We start from the raw sequence: 15,311 nt of genomic DNA, 5'->3' as shown, positions 1-15,311 counted from the left end.
CTACGTAGTGCCCTCCTATGAACACCGCTTACTCTAAATAATACACGCGGGTCTTCCAAGTCACCTTTCATAAGAAGAAGCCAACTTCATAAAGGGTTTTGCAGTGTCCGTTACCTCGGATTCACCATTGCGATGTAAAGTTGCGGGTACGATGTTAGATCACTATCATGTGCTCTGTGAATGCAGGCCAGAAAGACAGTGTCCGAAGGTGGCCTTGAATCTCCTACAAGACTCTAGCTTGTAGTTTAGACACATTTTGAACCCATAGAAAAGTCGCTCCAATGCGTTACTCGTAACAAAAGTGCTGCTGACATTCTTGCAGGCCACGAGCCTGAAAAAAAAAATGGTGTAGTTTACTTGTGTGACTGTATGTGTTATGTTTTTATCACTGTATATGTCATAATCATCATCCCGCACCTGCAGTAGCCTGCCAAGCGAAAAAAAAAGTAAAAAAAAACCGGCAGCTCTTCATTAAAATACTCTGTCTCTTTAAATTCTCTGTCCCTCTCTCTCAATTTGATGTATGAATTGTTTTGGCTGTATGTAGTTGGTGCAACCTTCAGTTTCCCGATGAGTTGACGTTAAGACACTGTCGTGTTCGAAAGCTATTTTATGTAAGAGATAATTGTTTGGGTTTAACGCCCCGAAACCACCATATGATTATGAGCGACGCCGTAGTGGAGGGCTCTAAGAATTTCGACCACCCGGGGTTCCTTAACGTGCGCCTAAATTTAAGCTCACTGGGTCTCACGCAGTTTCGCCTTCATCGGAAATGTGGTCGCCGCGGTCGGGATTGGATCCCGCGACCTGCGGGTCAGCAGCCGAGTACCTTAGCCACTAGACCACCGTGACGCGTTAAATGATAACTCAATTTTCCCGAGTTCTGTACAGTCTGGCTGGACTGTATAGCTTAATATGTATTAAACAAATTCGAGTGTTTGGGGCTGTAGCTTGATTTGTACTACACAAATTCGGGTGTACTAAATAAATTCGGGCCCGGCATCGATTGCCGCGTAGCAAGAGGTCGTAGGTTAAGCGCTTGGTTAAACTCATGTTGACGCAAATGTTTTTTTTTTCTCTTCTAGTCATGTGTACTTTTTCGACGTCATTTCCGTGACAGAAATACGTCACTGAAGTATTGGTGGACCCCGGCATGAAACAACATCGTGTTTTAAAATATCCACTCATCTCTACGAAGTGAATCATGACGAGGGGGCGAAGCACTGGGGATCGTTCTTGTTTTGGAATGTTCCTATGCTTGTTCTTGTTGAGCGAGAACAAGAACAATTTATGGTTTCAAGACGACGAACCTTTTGGTAAAACTGACCTAATATAAACGATACCTCATTCTCAAGATTTGAGGACATATTTGCGTGTTGCCATCTCTCGTTAGCATGAGCATTGTTCTTCCTTAAATGATTGGGAAATAGGCGAAAAAAAAACATAGATTTGGACTAAGCTAGTTATAAAAAAACGACTGTGTGATATGAAGTGCAGAGACCTGCTGGAAGATTTTGGCGAAATTTTAGTGTCGGGCTCTAAGCTGTGTGGCCTCCCAGGACCATTAAATTCCGCCAATTGGAAACACGTGGGGCCTCATTGTAAAATATAAATAAATTGGAAGCCACGCGTCTTGTAGTGTGATAGGGACATTTCACGAAAATGATTTTGTAAGTCTCTACTATTTAGATATCGGAGTTGTTTTTGATGACTAGTTAAATTCAAAAGATATATTTTTTCGCCTATTTCCCATTCATTCACGGCAGCCTGCCGCTATCATCGCCAAGAGATCGCGCTACGTGCAAATGTACCCAAATCCTGGTCAGGTGAATTTTCGGTGTTTTCATGCTACACGAATGTCGTCATGTAGCAGCACTTCGCGGATTGAATGTGCGAAACAAGCGTTTAGTGCAGTCTGGATTGCGCCGAGGGCGCTGCAGTAGAAAGGGGCACTTCACAGAGATGAGCAGCCTCGGGCCCGCGTTTAAATGTCGTTCAAGCTCTTACCAATAAATAGCACAAAAAATCTGTGATGCTGGCAAAGTGACAATCAAAAGCAAAGCTCCCATTTGGGCTAGTTGGTATGACACTTCTCACCACATGTCCTGTCCTCTTGTTCTTGTTCCGTTATTCATTTGTGTATTTAGCTCACTGGAGCTACATCACAATGACGAGAAGCAACAGATGTTTGAATTTGAGCGTGATTCTCCACTTGCCTTCTGTGCTTCTCTGTGATGTGCATTCTTCACTAGTCCATTGTTCTTGTGCAGCTGCTGGCCACATTTTTCTTGACGTCCTCAATCATAATTGCGCGCATTTTTTTCTTGTCTCTCCCTCAGCATTGCTAGCTTTACGCAGGTTCACACAAGCTCGCTTTCACAGTGACGCGTTTCATTTTTTGAAAAACAAAACAAAACAAAACAAAATTGCCACGTCTGGTGGTTGTCTGTCGCCGTCAAACAAACGATTTGAGAAGTGCACAGAATTAATTTCTAATCTGCGCACGTTCATGGTAACGAAAGCCATCCAAGAAAAGTCACAGGTTTGAAGCTGGTTGTTTCGCTTTCTGCATAACGTTTCCATAAGCGTTTTTTTTTTTGGGGCGAATATTGACCAACTGTTCGACGAGAGCGCCACGAAAGCGTACTCATCAATACATTAAAGATTGCCTCGCAGGTAAGATTTGCTGTCCAGTGAGCCATAGTTCAGTCAGTCGAAAGTGTTTATGAACCCCAGTTTTTGAAGGAAAATAGTTCAGTTTTTCTGATTTTTCTTAAAAAATAACTATTAATACGGTCGTGTTTCTTACCATTTGTCTTAAATATATATATATATTAGCATGATGGCTGAAAGCGCATTCATTTGCATGCGTTAGAGGGTATTTTGGTTAAAGCTTATAAACTAGAAAAAACATTGATCTTTTGCGAAGACTGTGCGTCGTTTTTCTGATGGTCGACCAGCGCAAACTCGCTGCCTAAGCCCGAAGAATGGTGCAGACCCAAGAGCGGCTGGTTTAAGGAATATTCTCGCATTCACCGATCAGCCAATATTATAAACGTTTACACTGTCTTCAATCGATAGCGTTGTTGACTTAGTGACCTCTGTTCAGCAACAAAAAGCTCAGAAACGGTTGTCGGTAGCTCTGTTCTTAGACGTGAAAGGTGCCTTGACCAATGAGGCTGGTCTCAATGCTTTCGAAACAGCTGAACTTGGAGGTCGTCTCTCTCGATGGGTAAGAAGCTACCTCACAAAGAGATCCATGTTCCTTCTAACCTAAGATGGGTCTATGAATAAGCACTTCACAAGTCGTGGGCTGCCATAAGGCGGCGTTTTGAGTCCGACTCTTTTCAACCTGGTTCTAGTGGGGCTCACCGAAATGCTGTCACAGACGGCTTATATATTTCTCTACGCTGATGATATCTGCATTTGGGCGTGACACGGCTTCAAGTGCGCGCAAGGATACAGAAGGCGGCAACAATGACATCGGCATACCTTCGCCAGCAAGGTTTCACTATCGCCACAGAAAAATGCACAGCGGTGGCCTTTACACGTAAAACGATGTCTTTCTACCCATTGTGCAGCGATGGCAGATCAATGGCTTATAAGAGCAGTCATAGATTCTTAGGTGTCATCGTAGATCGTGACCTGACCTGGAGCCCACATCTCGCATACCTGAAGAAAAAGCTCATTGGCATTGAGAATGTATTCAAGTTCGTTGCTGGAAAATCATGGGGCCCTTTCGTGAACTCATGCTGCAGCTTTATACAGCCCTCTTTCTCGGTCTTCTCCGGTATACAGCCTTCCTGCCCTGTCCAACACGTTTAAGACTAACATCCGTGCACTATATAACGCACAAGCCCAAGCACTCCAGACATGTCTTGGCCTTCCAAGATGCTCGTAGACAGTGGCAACTATTGTTATCGCCCAAGAACAGCTGGTCACAACGTATATCATTGTCGAGACGCTCAGAGCACACTTTCGACATTTGTCACGGCTTCCGTCACGTCATTTAGCGTGTTTGACAGTGCGGAGGCCCCATTCTTTGTTCTGCGGTATTGTGACGAAACATCAGGACATATTACGGCTTGGCTTCAAACTTGCGATGCGTCTAGCAGCTGTGTTATGGAGTCTCCGTCAACCGGACGTGCACTTATCGGTTCCTGGAATCGTTAGGAAGGCACGCATGTCACTGCTAGCTCTGGAGCAATTGACTTTGCGTCTGTTGGACGAAAGGTACTTTGGTCACATACATGATAACACCGATGGCTCCACTAATTTCAACAGCTCTACAGGAGCAGTGGTTGTTCCATCTGGTAATGTGTTGCTTCAATACAAGTTTTCTCACACCACGACGTCGACAGCAGCGTAACTCGCTGCGGTTCAAGGTGCAGGGAAGTACATTCTTCGGCAGCAGCTTAATCAATGGGCCATCTTTTGCGACTCCAGGTCAGCCTTACAGTCACTACGGTTTGTTATGCAGCATGGGTTACATGAACAATCACTGTATCATATAAAGGAACGACTACCACGAAGCACTCGTCAAAGTTCACGATATTGTATTTCAATGGTTGCCGAGTCATTGCGGAATCATCGGCAATGACCGCGCGGATGAAGCTGCTTGATTGGCTCATGACCAAGACCTGCGTACGCCCATACCACTCTTGAGAACAGACCCTGCAAGGCGACTACAATCACTTGCTCGCGGTATTACTCTCCTACAATGGAATACGCCGGGTTTCTCCAACGCGCGCGTGTTATCGATCGACCCAAAGTTGCAACTTCGTTTGCCAACCGGGCTCCTACGATGCGCTGAAGCTTTGCTGCGTCGCATGAGGTTGGGTGTGGCATTTACGATTGCGTGTTCTCCTCTCCTTGGAGCAGCGAGCAGTTCGGCATGCAATATCTGCACCTGCGAGGAGACGCTTGAGCACATTCTATGCCATTTCCCAGCATACCAGTCTGAACGATGTATTATGGAAGCCAAGCTCTTTCAGCTGGATTCACGGCCGCTTACAGAAAAGAAGATCCTGGGACCTTGGCCGGCGGTTTCGCATACGCGCAAAGCCACGAAAGCCCTCTTGTACTTTTAAGGACCACCAGACTTCACGAGCGCTTGTGAAAGAACAGTGTGAGAACGTGCTGAGTAGTATCGAGCTGACTGTTCATCTTTCTCTTTCTTACTCCTTTTCTTTTCTATCTCTTTCCTTTCTATTATTACCCCATCCCAAGTGTAGGGTAGACAACCGAGCCAAGCTTGGTTACCTTCTCTGCCTTTCTTCTATATATTTATTTATTTATTTATTTATTTATTTATTGATAGATTCATATGTGGGGTTTAGTCCCAAAATCACCATATGGTTATGAGAGATGCCGTAGTGGAGGGCTCCAGAAATTTAGATCATCTGAGTTTGCTTAACGTGCACCCAAATCTGGGCACACGGGCCTACAACATTTCCGCCTCCATCAATAATGCAGCCGCCGCTGCCGGGATTCGATCTCTAGACCTGTGGGTCAGCTTCCCAGTACCTTAATCACTAGACCACCAGGGCGGGGCGCTAGTTTGAGAGACCTAACTTGTTTAAAAAACCAAACTTGTGAGACCCTTCCTGTAGATTAGCTTACATGAAAAAAATGTTTGAATGTTGGGAACATTTTTGTCGCGCCCTTTTGTTTCAATTCAGTCAACTTGAATGCAACAGGGCACGAATGGTAGAGCGGAATATAACCGGTGGGGCCACACATTTGGCAACCCTGCTGGGATTCTCTTCGTAAATTGCAAGCAAGTGGAGCACTCACAAACATTGAACAGTACCATGAGGACGAACTACGCAAGCATTAAGCAATAATTACTGACAAAACACAAAACAATAACAAACAGTGCAGCTGCACGTATAGGTGACAAGGCAGGAACCATCAGGAGAAGCAGTGATCCCAATAGCCAAGTTTTGCTGGTCATACTGAAATTTTACTAGATATGCTAAGTTTTTTGCTAATAGCACTAAGTGTGGCTAGTATATATTGGCTATATATGTCACGTTTCAGTCTGGTACGAGATGTGATTTTAGGGACGTGACTAGCTGTGACGTGGTTTTAGACCAGAACATGCCACATGACTTAGTCTTTACGCTATCGTGCGTGATTGCATGATGAAATAACGCGACATGTTCTTGCCTAAAACCGCGTCACAGCTAGTCACGTCACTAAAATCACATGTTGTAACAGACATCAAGGTGACACATACAACAACGCTAGACACGCGCCAAGATATGTGATCGTACGGGATTATTAATTACGTGAGAATTTGTACGGTACTTTCAGCCCCGTAACTAGGTGCTCTGTGATTTTTGTTGACGCGACTAATTATTGCGACATGTTACATGATTTTCAGTGGCGTGACTAGTTTTTACCTGATGCTATAGGTGATCTCTGTTCCGCAACTAGCTATCACATGATGTTACCCGATATTTAGTCATGTAACAGACTCGCCCATCATAGTTTTTGTATTACGCGCCGGACAAATCGGTCCACATGTTGTGGGAGAAAAGCGGAAGTTGAAGAGAACGAAACAAGTTCGTACCGTTTAATGATGAGGATAGTTCCCATTCACGCTGGCTGGCACAACCAAGGCTTTTAAGAGCCGGACTTTTGAAATAATTATAAATATGCACGAAACATAGTTGAAGTAACAGTGAATGTTTTGTAGAAAGAACGTTATCATTAGTTTAGCATGATAATGGCGCAAAGTCGAAAGAAAAAGCTACAATATAAGGCTAAAATGTAATAAATTACGATCGACGTTGCCGTGTCTTATAAATTTAGTCAACTGCATGACTAAGGACAGCCATCCTTGACTGGGCTACATGGCCCCTGACAGCGATCCTAATTGATCCTATCTGCTACGACACTTTAATTGTAACTCAATCGATTCAATTCTGGTAGGCGTGCACAGTTACTCTTCGTCAACTAGGACTGCCCTTACGGATTTATTGACTGCTTAGAATTATGGTTTTAGGGAAATTATAAATTTAGAAGGAGTCCAGGATGTGTTTTCATATTCAAGTACCTGGCGTACCTGAAACTTGCATAAAATCGGCTGGCCTAGTTGGGGCATAATATAAGAAGATATGATGTTGGAGAAAGGACACCTCACAAAGAAAGGTGAACATAAACACATATTTGAGTTGCGCAAAAAAAAAAAAAAAACACGAACGAAAGGGAGTACACAGCACGGGCGAGAACTTTAGCTGCACAGTTGAAGCTTGCGCTTGTCCTGTGTTCTCTCCTACATCCGTATTTTTTTCCGCTACCGAAATATGTGTTCGAGAATGCACCAACTAGCCCAAACGAAAGCTTTATTTAGACTTGAAAGAAGAGCTTCCAGACGCGTCATGTTAACCTACTCAATTCACTCACTAAGTTGCTGTTTTTTTTTCAGACACACGTGGATAATTTAAGCGTGAAAAACGTAATTATGCTTTGTTTCTACCTTTTCGGGACAATATTTTGGACGTTCTTCTGTGCAAGTAAGTTCGTGGCTGCAGTAGCTGTTCGCTTCTAAACATGTTGTCACTTTTGTGCTGATGAGTCGCAGTCGAAGCGTTCACAGAATGTTCATTAAGATTTTAAAAGAGTTGACTGTTGGGCGAGTTGATGTTCTCACGTAAGAACCATCGTAAGTACCGCAACTATAAACAGAACTCACAGGAAGAAACAGACAAGCACAACCACAGATTGACTACTGATTTTATTGAAGCAGATCCACACCTTTGTACATCAACAAGCAGCAGAGGCGCACAGTCACAACCAATGTAGGTAAAAAAAAGAAATAACAACTTCTGATTGCGTAATCTACATTGAGTAGGTTTATATGATTTCATGATTCTGATGTGACACAAGCAAGCTCAAGAACCACAAGGCCGAAGAACCACTGGTTATATTTACTTAACGTTTCAAGTAAGTGTGCGCATCGAGTCAGAATGTCGTCGCGGCCAACAATGCCAAACATTGCAGCGTCATGATCTGCGGCCACCTTTTAAAATCAACGACACAACCCTTTATCCTTTCCGCGCCATTCATCGGGGTTCAGCCTCTCGCTGTTCAGCGTGACGTCACCAATTTCGTCTTCTGGTCATCGACTAAGCCTCCTTGTCCACTCCGAGGCCCGTGCGTTTGCCGCTTTTCCTCCTCGCGCTGTGAGTATGAGCAGTCAGCCAGGAAGAGAGACGAGTGGATGAACGGAGCTTAGCGAATGAGTAAAGCGAAACGAGCGAGGGCCTTTTTCGAATCATTGAACACGTGTAACTTCTATTATACGGCACCGTTTCGAAAAAGTCCCTTGTACGCTCCTGGGCAACTGAAATGCAACAACTATAGACTTCGACTTCTCGGTGATTGAGGGGCTCTTTAGGACAATGCCTTAGCTATAGGTATAAAACAGTCATCAAAGCGTGTTATTTTTTGATCTGGCTACACTTCCTACGAGCTGTAACTAGAAATCACCAAAGTTGACGTTAACGTACAACTAGCTAGCTGAGAATTCCGTGAAAACAATTCTTGTTTTGTGCTGTGTAATTTATTCAGCATATTCTACAATATGCTGTTTCGCATGAATTAAATAAACTTGCGCTTATGGGGGCTTGGTATAAATGGCCAAATTGATGTTTATGTGCTCACTTCGCAGAAAAATGTTGGACGAACGAAAGAAGAGTCATGTATGATGGTCAAGTCCTTAACTTGACAAGCCCTTGCGTCAGTTACAGCTGCCATAAAGGAAATATTACGATGGAAAAGTAAGTGCATTTTGAATCACGTAAAAACTAATCGTTCTTCACCATGAGGATACCACGATAAACATTTATATGAATGAAAATTCTTGCTCCAGAAAATACGGGTACCTCATGTATACAGGTTAGCGGAGTGTACGAGTTAGTGCAGTGAACATCGGCAACGTGTGATTCTCTCGTCGCACACTCATAAGTAGCTCAAGGGGTAAATTGCAGCTCATGGTTACTGGGTGGGACAACAAAATTAAAACAGTAGGTCTGAAAATTATTTAGGAATCTAAAAAACATAAAAACATAAAACAATGTGCGATAGTCTCGAAAGAAAACAGTGCATCTTCATTGGCAATGATGCACTGGAGGCGGCAAAGGAATGCATCTGATTAGGACAGGTAGTTACCGTGGAGATGAAGCATGAGACTGAGACAGACTGAACTAACTAAAAGAATAAGAATGAAGTGAAGCACTTTCAGCGTGCATTATCAGATAACGAATGGTAGTTCACCACTATTGCTGGTGAGGAATGCTTAACAGCTGCATCTTACATGATACTAACCTACGCAGCAGGTGCCTGGAGGCTCACGACGAAAGTTCATCCTGAATTGAGCATGACGTAGTGAGCAATGGGAAGGAAAATGGTATGTGTAAGTCGAAGAGGCATGAAAAGAGCATAATGGTCAGTGAGGAAACATTTGTTAAAGGGGCACAAATCAGAAACAACGACTTGGTTTAGATTGACAAACTGCACTCTGAAAACTCTAATGCCTAATGTTTCTCCATCATAAGTTCATTATTAGCAGAGAAAATCAAGGTTGAAGTTTAATTTTTATATTTCTCACCGGAATCTCCGTGTGTGACGTCGAAAAATTTTAATAGGTATGTTTTGTATTTTCCGAACATTAGCTCTATGAAATCTTAAAAATTTTCGTATGCTAGATACATGGCACCCGCAGATGACAACGCAATTTGTTTAAATCGATTAAAAGGTACGTAGGACCCAGTAGGCGCCTTCGAAATCTATGAAGTCATGAAGTTTGGTGCGGGAATATCAAGATGGCGTCGCCACCCACATTTTATTTTCGCGCGTTTTCTCGCTTATAAAGAGTAGTTTCGCGGTAAGAGTGGTGTTTTAGAAATTCTGAAATTGTGCTCGAAATGTTACTTTACTGAAACGCGTAAAACCATTTTGCGCCTAAAGGATTTCTTAGTAGAAATAAAAAAAATAATATGGGCTTGGGTGGGGCATGTAGTGCGTAGACAAGATGATTGAGAGCTCTTAAGAGTTACAGACTGAATTTTAAAAGAAAGCAAACGTGTGAGGTAAGACAAAAATTAGGCGGGCAGATGAGATTAAAACGTTTGCGGGAAAAAAACGTTGCCGGAGAAAGCACAGAACCCGGTTGATTAGAGGAACATGGGAGATGATTTCCCCCGCAGTAGGCGTAGTCGGGCTGCTGCTGATGATGTCCGGTTGGCTACCCTGTGCCGGATACTGGGAACGCAGGAAAAGGCAGACGAGGGAAAGAGAGGAAGGGATTAGCAATAAGCACACTGATTCGTACATGTCAGTAGCACATGTAAAAGTCAAAGGTGTTCACTGAAGAGAGCGGTCTTCAAGAAACAGAAAAAAGAAACGCATTCACGGTCTTGTGGGCCGACAAAAGTCAGGATCTGTATGTTATACTCGGCGACAACTTATCTTGACGTTGGAGCGAAGGATACCAAGGCGTCCCCTTCCACCCCTTCCGCACATACTCGGCTGCTGACCCGCAGGTCGCGGGTTCGAATCCCGGCTGCGGCGGCTGCATTTGTGATGGAGGCGGAAATGTTGTAGGCCCGTGTGCTCAGATTTGAGTGCACGTCAAAGAACCTCAGGTGGTCAAAATTTTCAGAGCCCTCCACTACGGCGTCTCTCATAATCATATGGGGGTTTTGGGACGTCAAACTCCACGAATTAATCAATCAAGGAACAACGGCAATGTTTATTTGAGAAACCACAAGGTTTAGTCTCTCTATGCGACAGTGTAACTGATAATGCGTTTCCGCATTGTCACTTGATCTTCAGAATGCATGTGTCGTTACTTTACTAGGCGTTTTTGACTGCTACAGACCTCGCATAAGATTGGTCACGAGTGACAATTATGCTGGGGTGTGGTGCATTGAGATAAAGGTCCGATATATAATACTGCATGCGGAACAACACACAGACTGCCGGCTTATGCAGAGTTACGTCATGCTACGCGAGTGTTTCTAAGAGCATGCCTTCGCTTAGGTCAAACAAAAAATAAGACATAGAAAAAGGGCATCAGTTCAATACAATTTACAAGAAGGAAACCAGGTGGGGCTGTCGGCCGCAACTTTCGCAAGGCTAGATCTGCCGGCAACCTACAACGTCTCATTCTTAATCCTAATCCAAAAAGAGTTGCCTTTTGAATTGATACACGTGATTTCGATTCTTGCAGATGTCCGGGAGCCGGCGATCCATTGTGCACGGCGTCTTTTGTTGAAGACGCTCCATTCCCGCGGTGTTGCGGCGCCGTGATGTGTTCGCGAGGCGGTCGTTCAAGACCGTGAACCGTGAGCAGAGCTTGCGTGGAAGCAAGATTTCAGATAACACCCGTAATCACGTGACATGTTACGTCACGCATCTCTTTATATAGCACTAACCCAACTGCAATAAAGTTGTTGTTCACCCGACTGACCGCGTCGCTACAGTTTTCAGCCAAAAAGCGAATTATTCTCAACGGGTTCGTAGGTTCATAATATATCGTTCGGCTTAATTTGTACGCACAAAACTTGCCCGAGTCGTTTTTTTGTCCTTTTTTACTTTACATCGAGACACGTTTCAGCAGACAGGTTTGGGTGTCATGGAAGGGCTACATTCACCACTCCTATGAAGGCCTCCGAGGAGCAGTCCTCAGGTCTGGCCGGCCGCCCGACATTTATGGCTAGATTGACGGACTCTTGCACCGCTCACGCTATAAACATCCTGCATAACTCAAATTCGTACGCGTGTTTACGACGCCGCGTTGCACTATGCCCAAGGGCTGGTTTTAGAAATTACAGGACAATAAGAAGTATTATTTGCTGATGGTTGAAAGAAAGACCTTCGAAAAGTCAAGTTAAATTATGTAAATAAAATAACGCCCCCCCCAAAAAAAAACTTTTTACCCTCATAATTTTCCTATTACATCAGTCATCTTGATTTACACCTTTCACACCATTTACCTGGTTCAAATAAGTGATAAAGTTTTAACCTAAAAACAATAAATTGAAGGATTTTCCAAGAACAATCTTCGAAAAATATCACCTCCCAAGCTTTCCGCAAACATGGTTAACCAGCAGAAGCTGAAACGTGCGGCCTCGGTGTTTAGAAGCGACTTTAACTCGACGTAACCCTCGAGTCTTCCACAATTATTGGTTACATCTTCGTGCTTCTTAAACGTTTGACTTGTGTTTCCCACAATGTTTATTTCACATGCCTTACGCGTTGCCTCGCAAGATCACCGTCATGGAGGAGTGTTATGAGCAGTTAAATGCATTTCGCAATGCGGTAATCACGGTGGTTGTTCTCAAACAACATGCGGTAATGGACGTCACCGCCGAAGCCAATGTGCCGCTGGAGACACCACCACCGAAAGCGGGCGTTCGTTCGCCCCGGTCAACAGGCTTCTGCAACCATCACATTGACACAGCAACGCCACTTTGTTGCAAGCGTTCGACATCGCGAGCTAGTTCGGCGGCTTGATTTGCAGCATCCGCCCGTCACCGGCGCTTGCCTTCGCGTTCGTGATTTAGCGTGGCTTGGAAGGATGCCGTCATCGGTACGCAGTCGCTCCTGGACTTCGAGCTACCGGGCCTGTTTTTGCCCACGGACTGCTCCATCGTCCCGGCGAATATAAGTCATCTCACGTTTGCACTGTCGGCGCTCTTATGGCGTTCATATGGTGGTTTTGGGACGTTAAACCCCACATATCAATCATCATCGGTGCTCTTCTGGAGTTGTCCCTGGTATGCCCCTGTGAAAGCTTTCGGAAGAAACTCGCGCGCGCGCTCGGCGCCACGGCTGTGACAAAACGGACGACTTACGTCACTCACAACGCAGCCAATGGCGCGCTTGCTTGGTACGACGCTGGGAACGACGTAACTGATGATGTCAATGAAGAATAACCCCCGTATTCGCAAATGCTCCTACACTCAAGGGCTCTCCTCGACTTGAAAAAGTCGATAGGAGCGCCGCCTCTTGGCTGACCAAGTCTCTGCATATCGGCAATATTCTGCAGTGATTCTTGAGAAGCGCAGCGTTGATTTCAGTCGAGCAGTGGCGCAGTGCTCAACTCAGTCAAGTGAAGGATGGCATTCGAGTCGAGGAGCATTTCTGAATACGGGGGTAAGACGACAGACTACAGACTTTTTTCTGCCACCATGGCATAGAACACGCAAAGTACCAACTATGCGGCATGACGATGACGCTGTTGACGATGAAAATTAAGCGCTTTCCGGACCGCACGATGGATGAAAACGATCCGCGATGGGTGAAAACGAACGTGAAGCCTTTTTCGCCCGCGAAAGACGAAACGGCAACGCTGAAAACAAGCTGCTATGCAGGTTACCCTAAGTATGCTTTAATCTACGTTAACTTGTACAAAAGGGCCTCACTGGGGCAACAGTTGACCGCACATACTGGGGACAATCAAGAATCACTTCAGCTATTAGGGCGAATGCCTTAGATGTCTCATCAAACGCGGAATTTACTATCGGTCTCCCGCGTCGGCGGCGTCAACCTGAGCAATGCAAGAAAATAATTGTATGATGATGTCAAAAGATGACATCGTTGCCTTGAGAATTCGAAGGTGTCGGCAGTGGTCATTTTCAGACTTCCTACACTGGAGCGAATTTTGAACGTCTCTGTCGACATCTGCTCAATGGACATAGCTACCCAGCTTATCTTTTCACTGCTATGGTTCCCACGCGTTCTGCCAACGTTCGTTACATAACCTATAACACTCCTCTCCGATGCCTCCTCATTGAAGGTTTCAGCCATCTTTGTTATGTATGGTCGGTACTGCTCTCTTTCTTTTCCCCTATCATAATATTGCATTCCTCGTTAACACTGTTAATTATGTACCGGTAGAAGTTGGCGAATAAACAACGCGGTTACCGGGAGGAGACGGATGAAAAGATTTCGATCTATTTCCGGAGTTTGTCGCACTTCGGTGGTAATAATATGCTTCCGCATAATTGCTCGTTAGGGGCATATCGCCACACGCCCTCTTCTCTTTTCATTTTTATGTTGTGGCCCCATAACACGTGTTACTGCGCATTGCGCAAGGCACGCCGGATGACTAGGAACCATCTAGGTAGTGTTAGAATTAGATTAGATTAAGCGCACAAATAGAGCAGGAATTTCTTCTGGAACTTACGTGGCAGCTAGCGATAACGCTGGAATCACCGATGACACATGTATAAATGCCGACGAGCTTCACTCCTTGTCAGTTTATCGACAGCCGATCTAGTCCCCGCTATCACTGTGCGCATACAGTCGTGCGCAATATAAAGGTTATCGCACGTGTATCGACCCGGCCAACGTTCCAGGCACCTAGCGACACGTTTCGGAACCGCGGAAATCAAGATCGCGCATTTTTGTCTTCCTCGTTGGCCATTCCATGCTACAACAATCGCTTCTACAATGAACTGAATTCACCCCTTTTTCTCTATTTGAGTCTCCCATTCGTGACGATGAACTGTACAATTGTATTCTTCGCGGGCCCTTATCTGCGCAGGTCATTGAAAAATTACTGGGAATTATGTGCGAAAGTTGGTACTTGGCACTGTTTTGTTTAATCAGCTTCCTAAGACGGCAGTGAACAGCAAAAAGAGCGAGTGAATTTTGCGTGATACCACCTTCTCCTCGAAAGAGTATTCTCAGACCAGGTTCCGTACAGCGTGCATTGCTCGCTTGCCGTTTAACTTTGTGTCCAAGCCACAAGTTCACCCAAATAGCGAGTTACGTATTTCTGATTTCTGCTGGAGTTTTCTGCACCGCCACGGCCACGTAAGAATATTTCAAGGTAAGGGGACATTACCCAGCACTGAATTCATAAATCTCTTTTTTTTGCAAGCTAAATATTTCGTCAAGGGGATATACTTTGCCCCACACCCCGTTTATTGAACATGTATGCTATTCTCGCACATTCCAACGTTGTTACGGCAGTATCATGTAGCGTAATAGGACGGAAACTCGGACGTTATAAGAATATAACGTCTGAGTTATAAGAATGCCCCGCCGTGGTGGTCTAATGGCTACGCTACTCGGCTGCTGATCCGCAGGTCGCGGGATCAAATCCCGGAGGCGGCGACTGCATTTTCGATGCAGGCGAAAATGCTGTAGGCCCACGTGTTCAGATTTGCGTGCACGTTACAGAACCCCTGCAGGTGCACGGTCGGAATTTCCGGAGCCCTCCACTCTACGGCGTCTCTCATAATCATATGGTGGTTTTGGGACGTTAAACCCCTCGTATCAATAATCAA

At 44.8% G+C, this 15,311-nt stretch overlaps 1 long non-coding RNA gene across 1 annotated transcript; it reads left to right on the top strand.

Moving 5' to 3' along the window:
* The first annotated feature begins 2,486 nt into the window (after window positions 1–2,486).
* LOC119181061 (uncharacterized) lies at window positions 2,487–11,477 on the top strand. Its single transcript, XR_005111145.2, has 4 exons — window positions 2,487–2,676; window positions 7,436–7,523; window positions 8,681–8,789; window positions 11,243–11,477. It is a non-coding gene; the product is annotated as an uncharacterized LOC119181061 (long non-coding RNA).
* The last annotated feature ends 3,834 nt before the right edge of the window (window positions 11,478–15,311 follow it).

This window comes from Rhipicephalus microplus, chromosome 10 (genome assembly GCF_043290135.1).
Source record: "Rhipicephalus microplus isolate Deutch F79 chromosome 10, USDA_Rmic, whole genome shotgun sequence".
NCBI lineage: Eukaryota > Metazoa > Arthropoda > Arachnida > Ixodida > Ixodidae > Rhipicephalus > Rhipicephalus microplus.
Note: the sequence above shows the minus strand (reverse complement) of the source record. Positions and strands in the feature narration are given on the sequence as shown.